Source organism: Hyperolius riggenbachi, chromosome 10 (assembly GCF_040937935.1).
Source record: "Hyperolius riggenbachi isolate aHypRig1 chromosome 10, aHypRig1.pri, whole genome shotgun sequence".
Classification (NCBI taxonomy): Eukaryota; Metazoa; Chordata; class Amphibia; order Anura; family Hyperoliidae; genus Hyperolius; species Hyperolius riggenbachi.
In genome coordinates this window covers 186,430,146-186,450,535 of record NC_090655.1, presented here as the reverse complement: position 1 = coordinate 186,450,535, position 20,390 = coordinate 186,430,146, and the positions used below count along the sequence as shown (strand labels likewise).

The following is a 20,390-nucleotide window of genomic DNA, read 5'->3' as shown; positions in this document are numbered from 1 at the left end:
ACCCTGGAAACTAAAATTCTAGAAACTATACTTTATACTGCCTGCCTACATTTGAGTTTGGAGTTTCTAAAGAAAAGGCTCTTGGGACACCAAAGGATAGTACCACTACTTGAGCACAGTAAAAATGTTCCTACAAGTCATAAAAAATATTAGCAATATGATGTAGCAGAATTTCTGAAATACATACAAATATGGAATGTTGTCTTTATATCAGCTTTATCTCTGCACACTCTGCATTCTCACTGGAAGGACTCAGAGGCATGTGCTGTGAGCTAGTCAGCCTGTATGGTACTGCAGAGTACTCTCTGTACAGATGCTAGATTTTTGTCCTTGAAGACAACTGTTCATTACAGGTGTCAAATGTAATGGTTTAGTGATCCACCATGCAAATGACTCAACTGTTCCACTCTAGCAATGATGTCAAAGGGAGACTACTACTTTAGATAAGGCACAGACTAACCAGCAAGCTCATGGTGACCCAGAACTCATTGGAGTGTGTAAGGGACTACAATGGTCCTAAAAGCCCCCTTACTAAGATGTTAAGAAAAACAAAAGTTTGCTTTCCTAAAACAGAAAGAATTTGCGATAATTCAGGTTGGAGTGAGCTCGAGTCTCCCAGAGCATCACTGCTGAATATATGCAAATTAACCATTGTACCCTTAGAAGCTAAACACACCTCCAGAACCGCTGGAGTGCAATGATGTGTCAGCTTGTTAATTTGTACAGAGCCATAATAATCCAACATGCATACAGACTGTTTCGGATTGTTTGATCCTCATCAGTGCATGGCATGGATTAATTTACTTTAATTTACATAACTTTCTTCTTTCTCCAGGTTTAAAAAAGGCTATTCTAATTTCACTATACAGCACAACTTACTGTTACATACAGTAGTTACATAGTTATTTAGGTTGAAAAATACATATGTCTATCAAGTTCAACCAGATGTTTCACATTTTTAAAAAGAAGGCAAAAAAAATTATGTGCAAGGGGTGGCCAAAAGGAATGACTGTGAAAATGGCATTTATCACAGCTTAATAAATAGGGCCCTTTGTGCATATCTGCAAGCTCCAGCATTTTGCTTGGCAACAGCAAAAGAAAATGCAACCTGAGTACACCAGCATGACAGCCCAGGCAGCCAGCATACTGAGTGGCTGGTGACAGTATGCAAACTTATACAGAAATTAGTGCCTGAATAGAAGTTGACAGGCCACCTCTAAAGAAACTGCATTTGCAGGAATTGGTCTACTTAATCGCATGGGAAATCAGACTTTGATAATGCCAGTGGAAAAACCCTTGCTGTAAACTACACTTGTCAAAACAATACACAAAGTATGACAGCAGGGTAGCAGTGTTTGCCATTCCCTGATGTGCACTGCTGTAGGACATACAGATGTCCAATCACAGCGAACGTTCTAAAATGTTCAACATCAGCATTACATCATGAAAGTTTAAAAGAAAAATATATGACCAAAGGGAAAGGTATGTGTTGTTTGTTGTGTTGGTTCTTTTACTTGTTATTTAATTTTTCCATTTAGAACAAACATATGCAATAGCTATAAGTCATTTGCTTTCATATTTTTAACATGACAAGCTCAGCAATGTTTTATACAGAAATCATAGAAATATGAAGTATTTCACATAAAAAGAAACAAGAAAATACTTTCTTATTTTTGATTACTGAATGAAGCTTTGCATCAAGATCCAATATAAATTTTAGATAATGTTTATTTCCCTGTTTGCATTTTAAGCGGTGTACTATTGAAATGTGCTGGGGGGATTATTTTATGTTAGAACTATGCAAATAAATTTAAACTTTGTACTTGTATGGTAATTTCAGTCTTTACATCTCCAACTGCTTTAGGATGCAGTAGGGACTCATATGCAAATATAAAATAAGTAATTTAACCTACTTAACTATTACTGCAAGTTGAAACACAGATTGAATTACAACCCTGCAAAAAACATGATAGAATGAATCTCCATTCCTTGCAGGCAAAAAATGTCAAACACAGAAACTGTATCAAATGTATGATTCATTATAGTTCTGAGCCAGAATTCCATCTTTATTGCTGCATATCAGTTTTCTGCTCTGGCTGTCACAGAAACAAAAAGTGGTACCAAAGTGGAAAGGCTTAACTCTAGAGTACTGCTAAAACAAGTTCTACAAAATTCAGGGCACCCAGGTCATCTCTGGGCTGTACGACGGCCATATAGCACCCGGGCGCTGCCATAGAAGCAATACTATAGTCAGCATCCCACGCACGGGTAATTAGCGGTTTCAGTAATTGCCGGACCTCAAATAACTTCTCTCTCCAAAGTTGCTATGAGTCATAGCAACTTAGAGGGGGAATAGTATTTAACACCGGTGGGAATTTCAGACGCAGCAGGGTGAGCCGTCATTTGGCTCACCCTGCATCCAACTCACCGGCAGCGTTCTAATGCGCACGTCCCATAAATACCTTACTGATGTTATATGATCACACTGGATATTGACCTGATATCTGTCCTGTATAGCAAGTAAATAGAATGCCCTCTTCCTTCACCTTCCCATTGGTCATAACATGCATGTCCTGCCTAGCTGAGCATACACAAGGCAATTCACCCATCACTGCTCAGAGGGATATAGTCGTCAGATTGTTTGTTGCGTGTGCCACTAAAATCTCCTGTATCTAACAAACTTAAGACAAATGTAAACAATGAAATGGGTCGTTATTAAAAAAAGGAACCTGGCCAAGCCTTACAGAGAACCTGCGAACATCACAAGTGTTCTCCCAGGAGATGAGGTAATTTTTAACACTTTAGAGTTAAAAAGTACTAAAAAGTAGGTTAAAAAGTAATATCCAACATATTTTGAGATTTTTTTTTTCGCTTGCATTAGGCATAAAAGGTATTTTATTGTGAAGGTATAAAAACATCTCATTTGAGAAAACTCAAGAAAAAAGTTAATTGATTAGGGGCCTTTATGTGAATAAATAGGGTGAACTACCCCTAAAACCATGCAAACAGTAGCAGATTCTTAAATATAAGTACACCTGAATTGGGGGCAGATTTTTACTTACCTGGGGCATCTTCCATCCCCCTGTAATCTTCCCTGATGTCCTTTAGTGTCCTCCGGGTCCCCTCCATTGTTCTGCTGTCAACCCAATTAAAGTCTGCGACCCGATAGTTACAAGACTTTATGAAATGTGCACAACCAGAAAGCTCCCGGATACAGAAGTGTGATCAAGGAGGCACACGGCCAGGACAGCGCATGCATCGTAGTGTGTGACCCACACAGGTTGTGGACTTTAATTGAGGTGACAAGGGAATGGAGGGAATCCGGAGGACACCAAGAGACCTCAAAGAAAACATGGTCTGAGAAGAAACCCCTAGATAAGTAAAGCTTGGTGTAATTGCCTTCTTAAAACAGAAGGAAATTTGCAATAATTCAGTTATAAATTAACATTTGTGGTTACCCACAATGCACTACTACTAAATATGCAAATTATCCCTTTCCGCCCTTGTTAAGCCAAGCAAGCATCCAGAACCGCTGGTTTATAGCAAGCCTATAGCTTTAAGTTTTACACAGCCATACCAAACCCACATGTAGACAGCCTGTTTCGGACTTTTGGTCCTCATCAGTACATGGCAGGGATTGATAAGGCTGTATGAAATAGGGCTTGGTCGAGTACAACAGAGTAACCAAGCAGCTCAGGGTGACCCAAACTACTAGGAATGTATAGGGGGATGAAAGGAACCAAAAAGCCCTCCTACTAAAAAAGCAAAGCTTGGTGTAATTGCCTTCTTAAAACAGAAGGAAATTTGCAATAATTCAGTTATAAATTAACATTTGTGGTTACCCACAATGCACACCTACTAAATATGCAAATTATCCCTTTCCGCCCGTGTTAAGCCAAGCAAGCATCCAGAACCGCTGGTTTATAGCAAGCCTATAGCTTTAAGTTTTACACAGCCATACCAAACCCACATGTAGACAGCCTGTTTCGGACTTTTGGTCCTCATCAGTACATGGCAGGGATTGATAAGATAGATAAGTAAGAATCAACTTTTCCCCCAGTTCAGGTGTGCGTAAAATAAAAAGAAAAATAATAGACACAAATGTCTACAAACATAGGGAGTGCCACATTACCTTATCAAAGCCATTTCTGTTACTGAAGTTCTTAAGCCTTGTGCATATAGTTCCCATTCACCGATCTATGTCCGCCCGCAGAAAAACTGACGATCTCGCATCAGAGGCCGCCGTCTTTTTGTTGTTGTTTTGCTGTTTTGCTTCCCTCTCACACCAAAAATTACCCAAATAAATGTTTTAATAAAAAAAATACTTTTTAAATTTGCATGTCAAGAGAGTATATTATTTTAAATCATAAGCTTGTAAATAGTGATGGATGCAAATTGAAAAAAATGCACCTTTATCTCTAAATAAAATATCAGTGCCATAAATTGTGATAGGGACATCATTTAAACGGTGTAATAACCGAGACAAATGGGCAAATAAAATACATGAGTTTTAATTACGGTAGCGTATATTAATTTCAAACTATGACCAAAAACTGAGAAATAATGAACTTTTTTCGTTTCTTTCTTAATCTTCCTGTTAAAATGGATTTAGAAAAAAATAATTCTTAGCAAAATGTACCACCCAAAGAAAGCCTAATTAGTGTCGGAAAAAATATATAGATTTAGAGATATAGATCAATTCATTGTGATAAGTAGTGATAAAGTTATTGGCAAATGAATGGGAGGTGAACGTTGCTCGGATGCATGAGGTTTTCGACACTGTGGGGCTGTACCGGTTAAGCCACCAGCAAGCATAGCGTCCACCACTCTGTCCCCATTACCACCTCCCACCCCCCGTCATATCGCGTCCTCTGCTCTGTCTATTACAGCAGGGCTACAACAAAATGGCCAACAATGTCTGCAAATTCTGATGCTGGTGGCCATTTTATTGCAGCCCTGCAGTAATAGATGGAGAGAGAGGAGGAGGCGAAATGATAAGCAGGGAAGGAAACAGAGCGAGGGACGTGGCATGGCGACACATACCTTGGGGTGGCTGTGCTTCCAGACGAGCAGCGGTAAGGCGTGTAGCAGTAGGCCAGGTGCACTCTTCTCTTCCTGCTTCTGCCTGGTGCCGCCCCCACACTTCCGTCTGAGGAAGCTGCGTCACCCCGCGTCATGGGTGGGATGGCTCTGCTCATATCTCTCTAGAGGGTCAATATCAATCATGTTTTACAACTGCATTATTGATCAAGGAGCAATTTGGAATTGTTTTAATACTGTATATTGTTATTTTGTTTAACCTTTAACAGCATTTAATGATTACAAAGAAGTCTATGACCTCAAGTCACTTTTGTAGGACATCATTTAATAATAATACCTTTTTTTGTATAGCGCTTTTCTTCTGTCGGACTCAAAGCGCTTGCGAGGCAGCCACTAGAGCGCACTCAGTAGGCAGTAGCAGTGTTAGGGAGTCTTGCCCAAAGAGCTCCTTACTGAATTACTGGCTTACTGAACAGGCAGAGCCGAGTTTCGAACCCAGGTCTCCTGTGTCAGAGGCAGAGCCCTTAACCAGTACACCATCCAGCCACTTGGACAACACAAGGAAATACTCTAAATTAAGATTAAAATGCCCTTGACTGCTCATGGGTGAAATGCAGTCTGAGGGGTGAGGGACTGTACAAAAATTCTAGGATGAGTCAACTGCATTTTTTTCACTATGAAAGGATTCATTCAGTGGAGTTTGCTTGCGCACAGTTGAACTTATCCTTTAACCACAATTCACGGATTCTCAGTTTCCCAAAAACTATAAATACTGAAAGGAATAGGAGCTCACATTTAGTGTTCAATAACATTTTTAAATGAAGACATATTTTCTGATTTTGCTGTAATGAGAAATTGATTGTTTGCTCTCCAACCACCAATACATTTTAGCTCTGATCCCTGGATGTACCTGGATACACTCAGGATGAAGGAAGGGCACACGCAGAGAACACTTCCACTGCTTGTCATCCTCAATTTCCTCACATGTATTATAATGTAATAAGCAAAGCAAGCCCTAAACTGCTGCCACAGCACGATATAAACACCTCCTCTCAGTTACCATGCCTAGGTTACTTATATCAGTTTACCCTGGGACACTTTCCCCAGGGTCAGCTTTAAAAAGAACAATTTGTTAACTAAATTGCTGCCATACCGCCTGCTGTTTTCACTTGTGCCATATACAATTTTAATGGCTTTTTCTGGCATTGAAGTTTCACAAAAAAAAAAAGAAAAAGGAGGAGGAGGAATACTTTTAGCATGTGGTGAAAAGTGATCCTTGAGATGACAATGAAATGTTTCTTTTATTAGTATACATATTTAAGTAGGCAGTTTATGATGATTTTATATATATATATATATATATATATATATATATATATATATATATATATATATATATATATATATATATATATATAGTTACATAGTTATTTGGGTTGAAAAAAGACATACGTCCATCGAGTTTAACCAAAGGACAAAGTACAACACCAGCCTGCTCCCTCACATATCCCTGTTGATCCAGAGAAGGGCGAAAACCACCACAAGGCATGGTCCAATTAACCCCAAAAGGGAAAAAAATGCCTTCCCGACTCCAGAGGGCAATTAGATAAAATCCCTGGATCAACATCATTAGGCATTACCTAGTAATTGTAGCCATGGATGTCTTTCAATGCAAGGAAAGCATCTAAGCCCCCTTTAAATGCAGGTATAGAGTTTGCCATAACTCTATATAGCATATACAGTAAATATATACTATATATTAGGTAGTTTGCAGGTTTTGCACTGGTGATTAGGACACCAGGAAGAAAATGGTAGTAAGTGAAGTTACTAGAAAGAGCCAGGTAACAATTAGAGATGTGGCGAACCCTTCGCCCGACGAACATCTCTGGAGCTCTTACTACCTCCGGGTCGCACTGACCCGGAGTAGTACGCCTGCGCTGCCCGGCTGAGCGCATCCTAGATCGCGCTCCTGTTGCCGGGCACTCTCTGCGCATGAGCATGACGTCATTCATGACGTCACGCACATGCGCACAGAGTGCCCGGCAACAGGAGCGCGATCTAGGACGCACTCCGCCGGGCAGCGCAGGCGTACTACTCCGGGTCAGTGCGACCCGGAAGTAGTAAGAGCCCCAGGGATTTGGAGATGTTCGCCGGCGAACGGTTCGGGATTTGGAGATGTTCGCCGGCGAACGGTTCGGGAACCGTTCGTCACATCTCTAGTAACAATCTTCCGCTGGGTTCCATGAGCTTGATGCACTTAACTCCAGTAAAGTTGCAGTGTGTAGGTAGCGCATGTTACAGCAGTAACACACGTGGTGCTGAGGGTTTAATGGCCTGTGCTCCCACTGTGCTAGAAATGGTAAAATTGCCGTGCACTCCCCCTGTGCATTCAAACTTTACGGGAGTTTAATGCATCAGGCCCCATATGCCTAGCAGGAAAAGATAAAGCAACTATAAACATAAGCTTACTATCATTCTCCCCATAGATAAATATAATAAAATACAAAGAAGCATAAATCTTGGTACTATGGGTAGAGATTGGCTTTAAATTTGAATAGGGAGGCAAGTTTCAACAGACATAAAATTGAGCCAATGGGCAGCACAGTGGCGTAGTGGATAGCACTCTCACCTTGCAGCGCCAGGTCCCCAGTTTGAATCCCAGCCAAAACATTATCTGCATGGAGTTTATATGTTCTACCCATATCTGCATGCGTTTCCTTCGGGCACACCAGTTTCCTCCAACATCCCAAAAATATACAGATACATTAATTGGCTTCCCCCTAAATTGGCCCTAGATTAGAATGGACATATGACTATGGTAGGGATTAGATTGTGAGCTCCTCTGAGGAACAGTTAGAGACATGACTATATATACTCTGTAAAGCACTGCGGAAGATGTCGGCACTATATAGACACTAAATAATACAGGGAGTGCAGAATTATTAGGCAAGTTGTATTTTTGATGAATAATTTTATTATTGAACAACAACCATGTTCTCAATGAACCCAAAAACTCATTAATATCAAAGCTGATTATTTTTGAAAGTAGTTTTTAGTTTGTTTTTAGTTGTATCTATTTTAGGGGGATATCTGTGTGTGCAGGTGACTATTACTGTGCATAATTATTAGGCAACTTAACAAAAAACAAATATATACCCATTTAAATTATTTATTTTTACCAGTGAAACCAATATAACATCTCAACATTCACAAATATATATTTCTGACATTCAAAAACTAAACAAAAACAAACCAGTGACCAATATAGCCACCTTTCTTTGAAAGGACACTCAAAAGCCTGCCATTCATGGATTCTGTCAGTGTTTTGATCTGTTCACCATCAACATTGCGTGCAGCAGCAACCACAGCCTTCCAGACACTGTTCAGAGAGGTGTACTGTTTTCCCTCCTGGTAAATCTCACATTTTATGATGGACCACAGGTTCTCAATGGGGTTCAGATCTGGTGAACAAGGAGGCCATGTCATTAGTTTTTCTTCTTTTATACCCTTTCTTGCCAGCCACGCTGTGGAGTACTTGGACGCGTGTGATGGAGCATTGTCCTGCATGAAAATCATGTTTTTCTTGAAGGATGCAGACTTCTTCCTGTACCACCGCTTGAAGAAGGTGTCTTCCAGAAACTGGCAGTAGGACTGGGAGTTGAGCTTGACTCCATCCTCAACCTGAAAAGGCCCCACAAGCTCATCTTTGATTATACCAGCCCAAACCAGTACTCCACCTCCACCTTGCTGGCATCTGAGTCGGACTGGAGCTCTCTGCCCTTTACCAATCCAGCCACGGGCCCATCCATCTGGCCCATCAAGACTCCCTCTCATTTCATCAGTCCATAAAACCTTACAAAAATCAGTCTTGAGATAGTTCTTGGCCCAGTCTTGACGTTTCAGCTTGTGTGTCTTGTTCAGTGGTGGTCTTCTTTAAGCCTTTCTTACCTTGGCCATGTCTCTGAGTATTGCACACCTTGTGCTTTTGGGAACTCCAGTGATGTTGCAGCTCTGAAATATGGCCAAACTGGTGTCAAGTGGCATCTTGGCAGCTGCACGCTTGACTTTTCTCAGTTCATGGGCAGTTATTTTGTGCCTTGGTTTTTCCACATGCTTCTTGCGACCCTGTTGACTATTTTGAATGAAACGATTGATTGTTCAATGATCACGCTTCAGAAGCTTTGCAATTTTAAGAGTGCTGAATCCCTCTGCAAGATATCTCACTATTTTTGACTTTTCTGAGCATGTCAAGTCCTTCTTTTGACCCATTTTGCCAAAGGAAAGGAAGTTGCCTAATAATTATGCACACCTGATATAGGGTGTTGATGTCATTAGACCACACCCCTTCTCATTACAGAAATGCACATCACCTAATATGCTTAATTGGTAGTAGGCTTTCGAGCCTATACAGCTTGGAGTAAGACAACATGCATAAAGAGGATGATGTGGTCAAAATACTCATTTGCCTAATAATTCTGCACTCCCTATATTAGACACTAGACACAGACACTACATAAAAATAGCTATGATTAACCACCCTGGCGTTCTATTAAGATCGCCAGGGCGGCTGCGGGAGGGTTTTTTTAAAATAAAAAGCCCACTAGAGGGCGCTCCGGAGGCGTTCTTCCGATCGCCTCCGGCAGCCAGAAGTAACACGGAAGGCCGCAATGAGCTGCCTTCCGTGTTTTGCTTACCATGGCGACGAGCGGAGTGACGTCATGGACGTCAGCCGACGTCCTGACGTCAGCCGCCTCCGATCCAGCCCTTAGCGCTGGCCGGAACTATTTGTTCCGGCTGCGCAGGGCTCAGGCGGCTGGGGGGACCCTCTTTCGCCGCTGCTCGCGGCGGATCGCCACAGAGCGGCGACGATCGGGAAGCACACGCGGCTGGCAAAGTGCCGGCTGCGTGTGCTGCTTTTTATTTGAACAAAATCGGCCCAGCAGGGCCTGAGCGGCAGCCATCGGCGGTGATGGACGAGCTGAGCTTGTCCATACCGCTAAGATGGTTAAGGACCTTTCGTCCGAAATATGTCAGTTTGTGTGCAGCTGGATACATCCTGAATAAGGCTGCTTTCACAGTGAGACGTTACAGGCGCACGTTAGTGCAGCCTGTAACGCAGCCCCACCGCACAGTAATTAAAAATCAATGGGCTGTTCACAGTGCCCACGTTGCGTTACATTGTAACGCAGCACATCCGTTGAGAGTGCTGCATGCTGTGCGTTATGCGCGGCTAAGCCACGTTAGACTGTGCGCACATGCGCAGTAGTGTTGAGGAGGAGTGGAGAGCGGCCAGGCACATGGCTAATTAATATTCACTGCACGGTGTGACGTGCAGTGTTTACTTCCTGGAGCGGCCGCTCTGTGCGGCGATTGGCCGGGCGGGACCACGTTATGCTGCATGCATCCAAGAGTACGCATCACGGCATCACGGACGCCAGAATGAGCTGCACAACGTGGCTCACTCTGACGTCCACATCAGAGAGCACCAGGCATTGCGTTAGGGGCACCTTATGTGCCCTATAAGGCCCCCTAAACGCAACGTCCTGGTGTGTAAGTAGCCTAAAGATATATCCATAAGTGGACAAGTGCAGACCATCTCTGTGTTTTCTTTGACATCCTTTGGATCAAGCTTCCAGGTTCCAGCACTGTCCAGCTCTGGGGGTATAGTGGTGTACTTTTTCTACTGCCACTAAATAATAACAACAATAGTATGGAAAGATTATTCAGCAGAAGCGTAAGGTCCAACTTACCAAGCACTGTTCAGTTGTGTCTCCCTGGTGTCAATCAATGCAATAGAGACTGGTGGAAGTGACATTAAAAGTCCCACCCTCTGCCATATATTGCAGGCTGAAACAAGGTGAAGCTTGAGGCCTACTTGAATAACTCTATGGAGAACTTGGTGAACAGCAGATTCAATGATCTGTGTAGGGAGAATTATAGGTGGTACTATGTAGGGAGAATAATTGGCGATATTATGTGCATGTGCAAGTTCACCTATCCTTAAAGGACCACTATCACAAAAATTGTGAAATTTTAAATGCATGTAAACACATAAGTAAGTAGGAATTTTCTTCCAGAGTTAAATGAGCCATAAGTTACGTTTCTCCTGTTTTGCAGTCACTTACAGTAGGTGGTAGAAATCTGACAGGTTTTGGACTTGCCCATCTACTCATGGGTGTTCTCAGGGTTTTCTTTATTTTTAAAAGCACTTGGTGAATAGCAGTTGCTCTGTCCAACTGCCAAAAAAGTGCACAGTGAGCAGGGAGGTTGACCACCATCTTTTATAAATCCTTTTCAGGGAATGTCTTTATAAAGAATAAAGGCCATTCTGAGGATCCCCCATAAAGAGATGGATTGGTCCAAAACCTGTTGCCTCTGTCAGATTTCTACTACCCACTGTAAGTAGCACAGGAGAAAACTAATCTATGGCCCATTTTACTCTGGAAGAAATACTTCTTATTTGTATGTGTTTACATGTATTTTACATTTTTCCGCGATAGTGGTCATTTAAGAACAAAGGCTCAGCAGGATGAATGTTACATATAAGGCCAGCCGACTTTATATAACTGATAACCTTAGCTAACCAGCACTTTTTTTGTTTGACTGACCAGCAGAATAGGGATAATTCCAGGAAACGCCTTGTCTAACCTCATATGTACTTATATATTATTGTCTGAGATAGCATTTGGTCTTACCTTTCAGGAGAGGTAAGTCAACTACTTTCCTCTCCATGTAACCTGTTTTTAACTGTTTATATACTCATTGGGTGCCTCCAATCCCCCTTTATAGCTTATTTATCACAGCTCTGTTGGAAGGTTATTTTTAGTTTTTATGTTCTCATAAAACTTTTTACAAGAGGGATCATCTTACCCAATGGACTGAACCCAAATGGGGTGGGTGTCTCCCCACATACCATAAGGGTTGTTCCTTTTTTTAGCAACTCTTTTTTTGAGTATTTAAGCTTTACTTTTTTCATACATCAGTCTCAACATATTATAAAAACTATATAGGCTCCTGGTTGTCTTGTGTGTGTTTTTGTCAGCTACTGGAGAGCCGTTCCCATTACCCAGGAATGAAATCTAACAAGTCATTACTTCTCTGATGGCTGTGTATATGATGGCTATATTAACCTATAAATACATACAAGAAGGTTATATGATGGAATACTTTGCAACAGTGCAACATCCGTTTATAAATTCACAAAGGAGCAAAAATTAAAATATCTGTAGGGTGCAACGGGAGCGTTCTAAAGCTTTTAAAGCTGAATCTATTGTCCTTGCTGCAGGAAATGAAGAAATATATATTTCTGAGCTTCGCCTGTATTAAGAATAATTTTTCTGTATTCTGGGGCATTGAAAGGAAGCCCTGCTGTTAGCCACTAAGTAAGTATTTATTTATATTCACAGAAGCATCCATAAATAACGGAAGAGCATGATGAACTGGGTGCCTCAATCTTATTAAAATAGTTTATCTTATTGTTTTATTGATTAACCATTGGGGCCTCGCTTACTATTTCAGTATGTAAAAGTCATCAGGCCCTCAAGCTGCAGAATGTCTGGACGTTAATTGCTTCAGGTTGCTCCTTTCCTCTCCCCCTCCCTCTCCGAGGGCGAGTGGTTTGCATGGATGCCTGCTAAGCACTGTGGCACCGTCATGATTAATGGCGCCTTCAAACACAGGACGAAGCCATTAATGTATTGGCAGGTCCTGCAATAGATCACAGGTATTGATTACCTTGTAGGAGACTGTTAACCCATTACTACTAAAACACAGATCACGCTTTGAAAGAAACAGTTTAGTATTGAGGAGACTAAGTGAAAAGCCTGTACTGCAACAATGGTGTGCTGCAATGTCTTATGTTTCATAAGCAAGGTTATCTAAACCTTAAATATTTGGCACACCCTTAGTAACAAGCTATGTGGAAGTTGTGTATACTTGAAGCAAACAGGCAGATTTGGATTTCACATTAAGAAATGGTAGGCCTCTATTTGAAGGAATGGGGGCTTCAAAGTTATCCATGCAGATATTTTATTTCTGCATGTAAGGAACTATTCAACAGGAACAGAGCAGGTCCTCCAGCACTCAAGGCTGACAAACCAAAGTGCGCCCCTCCATCCCTACCACCCCAACCATCACACACTTATTGCTATTAGACTAAGAGGCACCCCAGGGCTCCCAACACCTTAATCTCTAGTTATCTGGCTTGCAGTCACTGCCAAGCATCCCCTTTCCTTATTCCGCTCTGCTTCAAACACAATAGAGGAATGATAGCTGAGTGAATTGTGCGCCCCCTCCTACACTGCGCCCTGATGCTGGAGCCTCTCTCGCCTCTGCCAGCCCTAAACAGGAATCTGCAACTCCAACCACTTTTGCAGCTGGGGATGGAGTCACAGGCATGAAGGAGTAATGGGAAAGTTAAGAGGAGCTTTACTGAATATAACTTTATGAATACAATTGCTTATTTTTTTACATTATTACTTGTGTGAGTTAGATGTGGTCTGGTGTCATCAGGTATGTTTGTGGTAAAGAAACAACATCCTGCCAGTTGTTGGAGTTTGCTTCTATCCATAGAGAATCTTTATTGTGATATCACTCCAACTAAAGTTTACAACTCTGTATTTTTGTTCACTACATCTTTGAGGAAAGTAAGGCAAAAATGACTTCAGCATGTGATAATGTATATTTGGTTGAAAGACAATTGAGGAAAGACACACCCAGGCGTGCATGAAGGGGATCCGAAGGATATACCACAGATGCTGCATTATTGGATAAAGTAACTCAAACAGCCATTCTATAGTAAAGCTTTGTTGGAAATTCCCAGATAAAAAATATAAAAATGTATTACAAAATATAGAAAATAAGAAGCTTTGCACTTACCTCTAAAAAATTATCTAAGACAAATATATTGATTGGAATTTTATTGCCACATAACAACGTGGTTCGTGGGTCTGGTCCACTTAATTCAGGTATGCATGTGCAGAGGCGCTAATACCAATGTGAGAACGTAGCCAAATCAGAACAATACTTTCTGAAGTGGGCCAGATGTGGGAAATATGTTGCTACATGTCAATAATATTCCAACCAATGTATTTGGCTTAGATCATTTTTGAGAGGCAAGGGCAATACTTAGTTCGTATTTTAAATATCGTTGTGCTAAGTGTGGTTTGCCTTCTTAAAACAGAAGGTATTTGCACCACTGCTGAATATGCAAATGATTTATGTATGCCCCTGGAGCCAGGCTTGCATCTAGAACCACTGGTGTATAGCAAGCATATAGCTTTACATTTTACAGAGCCACATCAACCCAACATTCAGACAGCCTGTTTCAGACTGTTGGTCCTCCTCAGTGCATGGCAAGGATTGATATTGCTCTATGGGTTAAATATTGTTATGTGGGCACTTCTAGCACAGCTTTACTGTAGTTGCAAATTTTAGACACTTTGCACAGTTGGTACCCCCTTTCTTTCCCTTCTCTCCCAACTACTGACCCCAACTTGCAGATTTTGTAGTGTGACTACAGGGCATTAAAACCGGAGTTGAGATGGGTTTTCCACACAGGCGAGAAATCCATTTGCAATCTGGTAACTGCCCAACATGAGTAATATTGAATGCAAAAGCTCACAGAAGGTCCCTACATATTACTACACTTAGAAGGCTCCTGCTTCCACTGCACCACCCACCACACACATCTTCTTTCCTCTTTGAGGCTCTCCTTCTTCAAATATGTTTCATTTGCTATGAACCAGTTAGCTGATGACATCTGGCCAACAGAGACATGAGATTATCACCTGATCATGAAAGTGTGCATGAAGTGAAAAGATTATTAAAAGCCGATACCTACCTTAGTAGAGAAAGCCTCTAGATAATCCAGAGGCTTTTAGGATCCTCCTATTGCTCATCATTCCAGCACTGGAACTTTTTGAAGATATTTGATAAGAGCTTGTCGAATATGGTCTCATGGCTGCGCTCCCATCTGTGTATGAGCACGGGAGTACTGCACTTGCAAGTGTATGATCAGTTCATGTCCAATATTACAAAGCAGCTTGTGACCAACTTTTTCCTCAATGCACAAGCATTTTTGCGCTACTGGGCATGCATAGATCATACTGGCGCATGAGAAGTATGGTCATGTTGTACACAGATGGGACTGCAGCTGCGAAGAAGAGGGTGTCGGTCAGTTGTGGTGGGTTTGAGGAAGACATGGGAATCCTTTGGACTATTCAAAGGCACCCCACTACTTAGGTAAGTATCTAACTTAAAGGTTTTCTCCTCACAGGTTTGCTTTAAAGAGTTTGATTGGCAAACAATCACCTTACACCTATGACTAGGTTACAATTAGTAAAGAAAGTAATCCAGAACTTAACATTATAATGTGCGTGTTATTAACCACTTAAGCCCAACTGGACAAATATATTTGTCCAGTGTTGTTGTGGAGAGTGCACCACCAATTTGCTAGTAAATGAGGCACATGTGGGTATCATTTTAACTGTGACGAGTTGTGGAATCCATTTTGGTGTATCTAAAACCTGTGAACCACGTCACATGAAAAATAGGTAGGGACAAACTCAATCAAATATAAAAAGTCATTTACAGAATTATGATCAAACTTGGGAAAGTTTTAGCAACACTACAAGAGACATATGTGGTATCATTTTAACCGTGATAAGTAGTAGAATAGAGTTTAAAGAGTTTTAGGGTTGAGGCGCATGTCTCCTGTATTTTTTTTAGTCACAAACTGAATCAAAAGAAATTACATTTTTGCATATTCTGTACCAAAATAAAAGACTTGTAAAATGAAAACAAAGTGACAGAATATGAAAGAAACAACATATATTGTTACCTTAGGAACCTGGCTTTTTAAATATGTATGCCATAAGGGTATATTACTATTATTTTTCAAAATAAGGCCTTGTAATCATTGACAGTGTACAATGAGAAAGCAAAAAACACAAAACAGAAAAAAAGACACCTTTATTTCCAAATACAATATTCTCTCCATACATTGTGCTAGGAACATAATCTAAATGTTGCAATAACCAGGATGGATGAGCAAATAAAATTAGTGGGTTTAACTTATAGTCAGCACTGTTTAATTTAAAGCTATACTGGATGTAAATGGAGAAATAGATTGTTTTTTTCATCTTTTTCCCTTATTTTCCCTTTAAAATGCATAGAAAATAAGGTGATTACTAAACAAAATGAACACACACTAAAAGCCGAATTTGTCCTGAAAAAAACAATATATAGATCATTTAGTTGTGATAAGGAGTAATAAAGTTATTAGCAAATGAATGGGAGCAGCGCCTATATGTGAAAATTGCTCTCGGGCTGAAGTGGTTAAATATACATATGCATATATTTATAGAAACACCATTTGTTAATCTGGAAAACTGGGGATGGAATACTTTCAAGCCCTTATCTCAAATAATGCAACATTTCCTAGTCTGGAGTACCATCAACAAGACTCTTCCATCTACAGATCATGGTAAAGGTTGCAGCAAACCCTAGCATTACTTCTCACCATTCGTCATCTGCACCCTAAAAAGTCAAGCTGCTTACCAACCCAAAGACTGGTGTATTTTAAGTGGGTTTGGACTCAGCCTTGGGTACCCAACTAAATGTTAGCTAGTTTCTGCACCAATGTAATGAATTTTTAAGTGGGAATGGTTTTGTGGATGTAGCCAATTCCTTGCCTCCCACCCAACTGCTAGCTAGTCTTTGCTCCACAGCAGAAGTCAACTTATGGACAGGTAGGGGACACAATTATGGATACAAACACTGTTATACTCTAATGCCAAGACATGCAGACTCTACAAACAACTGTAATGATCCGCTCAGCTGTCTGTACACACAGACAGCTGTTTCACCATTCCTTAAGTCTGAGGGCTGCAGGTCTCTGGAAAAGAGACCTGTCTTTTCTTTGCAAGTTTCAGACCTGCTCTGCTGCTGAGGAATTTGCATACATTTGTCATGCAAATTACCTAGCTGCCTCCTTTGAAGGCGTGCAGTATAAATACCATGTGATCCCACAATCCTTTGCTGGTCATGATGGTTTGTTACAGCTAACACTCCTGGAGTGTCAGCCTTGCTATTGTTGCTAATAGATTATCTTAGAGTATTCCTGGGGACTGCACTAGGCATTCCTTCTAGTGCAGTCAGGTTGTATTATTTGTATTGCCTTGTTCTCCCTCTCTGTCTCGATTGCCTTGTCACCAGCGGCGGTCGACAGGGAATCGTTCTGTCTGTCTGGGAGTGTAGGCCAGAGCTGCAGTTGCTACTGGTTACTCCTTCTGTCTGTCTTGCTGTGTGGATCGCACTCACTCTGGCGGAAAGAGCAGTGGATCCTGCTAAGCCTAATCCTGTACTTGGATCACACTTGCTCTGGTGGAAAAGAGCAGTGGATCCTGCTAGCTCTGTTTCTGTACTTGGATCACACTTGCTCTGGTGGAAAAGAGCAGTGGATCCTGCTAGCTCTGTTTCTGCACTTGGATCACACTTGCTCTGGTGGAAAAGAGCAGTGGATCCTGCTAGCTCTGTTTCTCTACTTGGTTCACACTTGCTCTGGTGGAAAAGAGCAGTGGATCCTGCTAGCTCTGTTTCTGCAAGATATCTGAACACATATGGGTTACCAGCCACCTTAATGTAACAAGTATCAAAATGTATTAATCAGTTAAGGACATACATAATCTCTAATAACACACATATGAAAAGAGCAACCATGATTCAAAAATTTAAAAAATTGCGTATGCAAAAGTTAATATAGCCATCAAAGCAGCAATGATAATTAATGTTCCGGCTCAGTAATGCATATGGACAATCCCACACTTGCATACTTCAAAAATCCCGCGCTTTCATACTGGTGCCATGCAGATAATAAGCAATTATGGTGGGGGTGGCTAGCTCTGTTTCTGTACTTGGTTTACACTCGCTCTGGCGGAAAGAGCAGAGGATCCTTCCTGTCCTGTCCCTGAACCCGGATCGCACTCGCTCTGGAGGAAGAGCGGTGGATCTTATCTGACCTATTCCTGTTGTTCGTTCGTCTGTCTGTCTGGAGCAAACGCTTGCGGTTGCCTGTGGAAAGCTAGCCGTTTAGCAAGCGTTCCTGTTACTTGTTCATTTGTGTTCATTCGTTAGTCAGGGTGGCGGGCTTGTCTCTGTTGTGCTTGTCGTGCGGAGATCGCGCCGTAAACGCGTTCCCTGTTGCGAATGAGTGCGGTGTTCGCGTTTAGTTAGCGTTTGTTATTTTCTTTATTTGTTCTCGTTGTTTGCTGTGCCTTTGCTACTCTCGTGTTCTGTTCTGTTCAGCCTTGTGTCACTTCTGGCAATCGCCTCTCTCTTGCGATTGCGTTCCCGCTTTGTTTCTGCGAATGTGTGTTCGCCGTCGCTGGGTTGCGACTAGATTGGGGAACACACATTTAGTCTGTCTCTGTGCTCTCTCTTTTGGAGTGCTATCGTGCCCTACTTTGCCTTTATCTGTACAATTCCCATCTGGCATCTGTGACCGTGCAGAGGCTGTGCTCATCTGCACTCCACAGCTCCATCTGCTGGTGGGAATTGCCCTCTACTGGTGCATTGCACCTAACCTGGGTTCTCCTAATTACATGTTTGTGGAGGATTTCCGCCGTGTCAGCGCGCATCTTGTGCGCTGACCACGGAGATAGCAGAATATAGCCTTAAATTTAGTGGGCACCGTGTTAAGTTTGATATAGGTTCACTTGAAGTCCATGTAAGTCTAACTCGTGTGCATTTCACTGGTAATTAAACCCCCTTAACTGAGATGGTGGATTGAACTCTATTCTTTTATATCATGATAGTTATTTCTGCAAGCTATACTGCAGTCTGCTACTTGGGCAAGGCAGCCAGGATTGTCTAGTAACTAGTCAGTGATGTGGACTAGAGGTTAACATTTTTCAAACTGTAAATGCTGCTTGTTATGTCCTCTACAGAGGACCGTACAGTATTTAATCTAACATAGTAATGCATTTGAGTTTCACGGTGGATGACAAGAATTCATGTTAATGGTTAATTACACAATTAAAAATATTACACATTCCATATATGTGTGCAGCCCACAGAAAGCATGGATATACCAGTATTTGTGGGTAAGATTAATTAGCTGAAAACTCTAGACATTTGAGTTGCTGGGTGGTTTTCTGATGTCATGTGCCCACAATTAACAATCTCCTCTCAAAGGATGACATGTTGATTCCTTATCCCTTTCGTTTGCACCTCCTGTTAATACTATAACTGCTGGCACTTTTAAAAAGCATCCGTTGCTAGGAAGATGCATGCAGAAAGCCTGGAATCCCCATAGAGCAAGTGATATATAGGAATCCCTTTATTACAACAATAAAACGTAGTGACATTTCCATAATTCGGCAAATAGCCTTCCGGCATCAATCTTCTGCATTAGACGAGAAATTAAGCCGTAAATTAAAAGGGAGGTGTGTGCCTGGGATGTAGAGGGAGCTGTCAACCAAATGTAAAGCATGGGGATCCCATGGCCATAGAAAACAAAAAGAATGCTCCAATAAGATTGGTGTGTTGTTTGCAAGCCCTGGATACTGGATCATATGTACTAAGAACAAACAAAATATTGTTGGAAATATCCAAGTACAGACAGTCCCCTACTTACAAATGACTCGAGTTACAACGTTTCAAAGATACAAAGTTGTCTACATGTACAAAAAAAAATATACAATACTTTGTTTTTATGACACATTTTTGTTGTGAAATGTTAAATTATTGTATAAACAGTTAGAAATCATTAAAAAAATGTAAAAGCACATTGAAAACAACCATAAAACATAGTTTATGCTATTTGTCCATATCCACAATGGTCCAAAGTAAATAATTTATCCATGTCTCACCATGTTTAAAGAGACTCTGAAGCGAGAATAAATCTCGCTTCAAAGCTCATAGTTAGCAGGGGCATGTGTGCCCCTGCTAAACTGCCGCTATCGCGCCGCTAAACGGGGGTCCCTTCACCCCCAAACCAACCCCCATAAACGTTAGTCGTAGAATTGGTTGTTCCTGGAGGCAGTGCTAACGGCTGCAGCCCTGCCTCCAGTCGTGTCTATCAGCGGCGCATCGCCGCCTCTCCCCCGCCCCTCTCAGTGAAGGAAGACTGAGAGGGACGGGGAAGAGGCGGAGATACGCGCTGACAGACGCGCGTGGGGCAGGGCTGCGGCGGTTAGCCCTGCCCCAACCAGGAAGAGATCCCCCGCTGCACTGAGGGGATTTGGGGGTGAAGGGACCCCGTTAAGCCGCGGGATAGCGGCGTTTTAGCAGGGGCACACATGCCCCTGCTATCTATGAGGTCTGAAGCGAGATTTATTCTCGCTTCAGAC

At 41.7% G+C, this 20,390-nt stretch overlaps 1 protein-coding gene across 1 annotated transcript in view; it reads right to left on the bottom strand.

Moving 5' to 3' along the window:
* The window catches only part of LRMDA (leucine rich melanocyte differentiation associated), a 1,235,169-nt gene that overhangs the window by 835,734 nt on the left and 379,045 nt on the right, over nt 1-20,390 (bottom strand). The gene's annotated exons all lie outside the window — the stretch shown is intronic.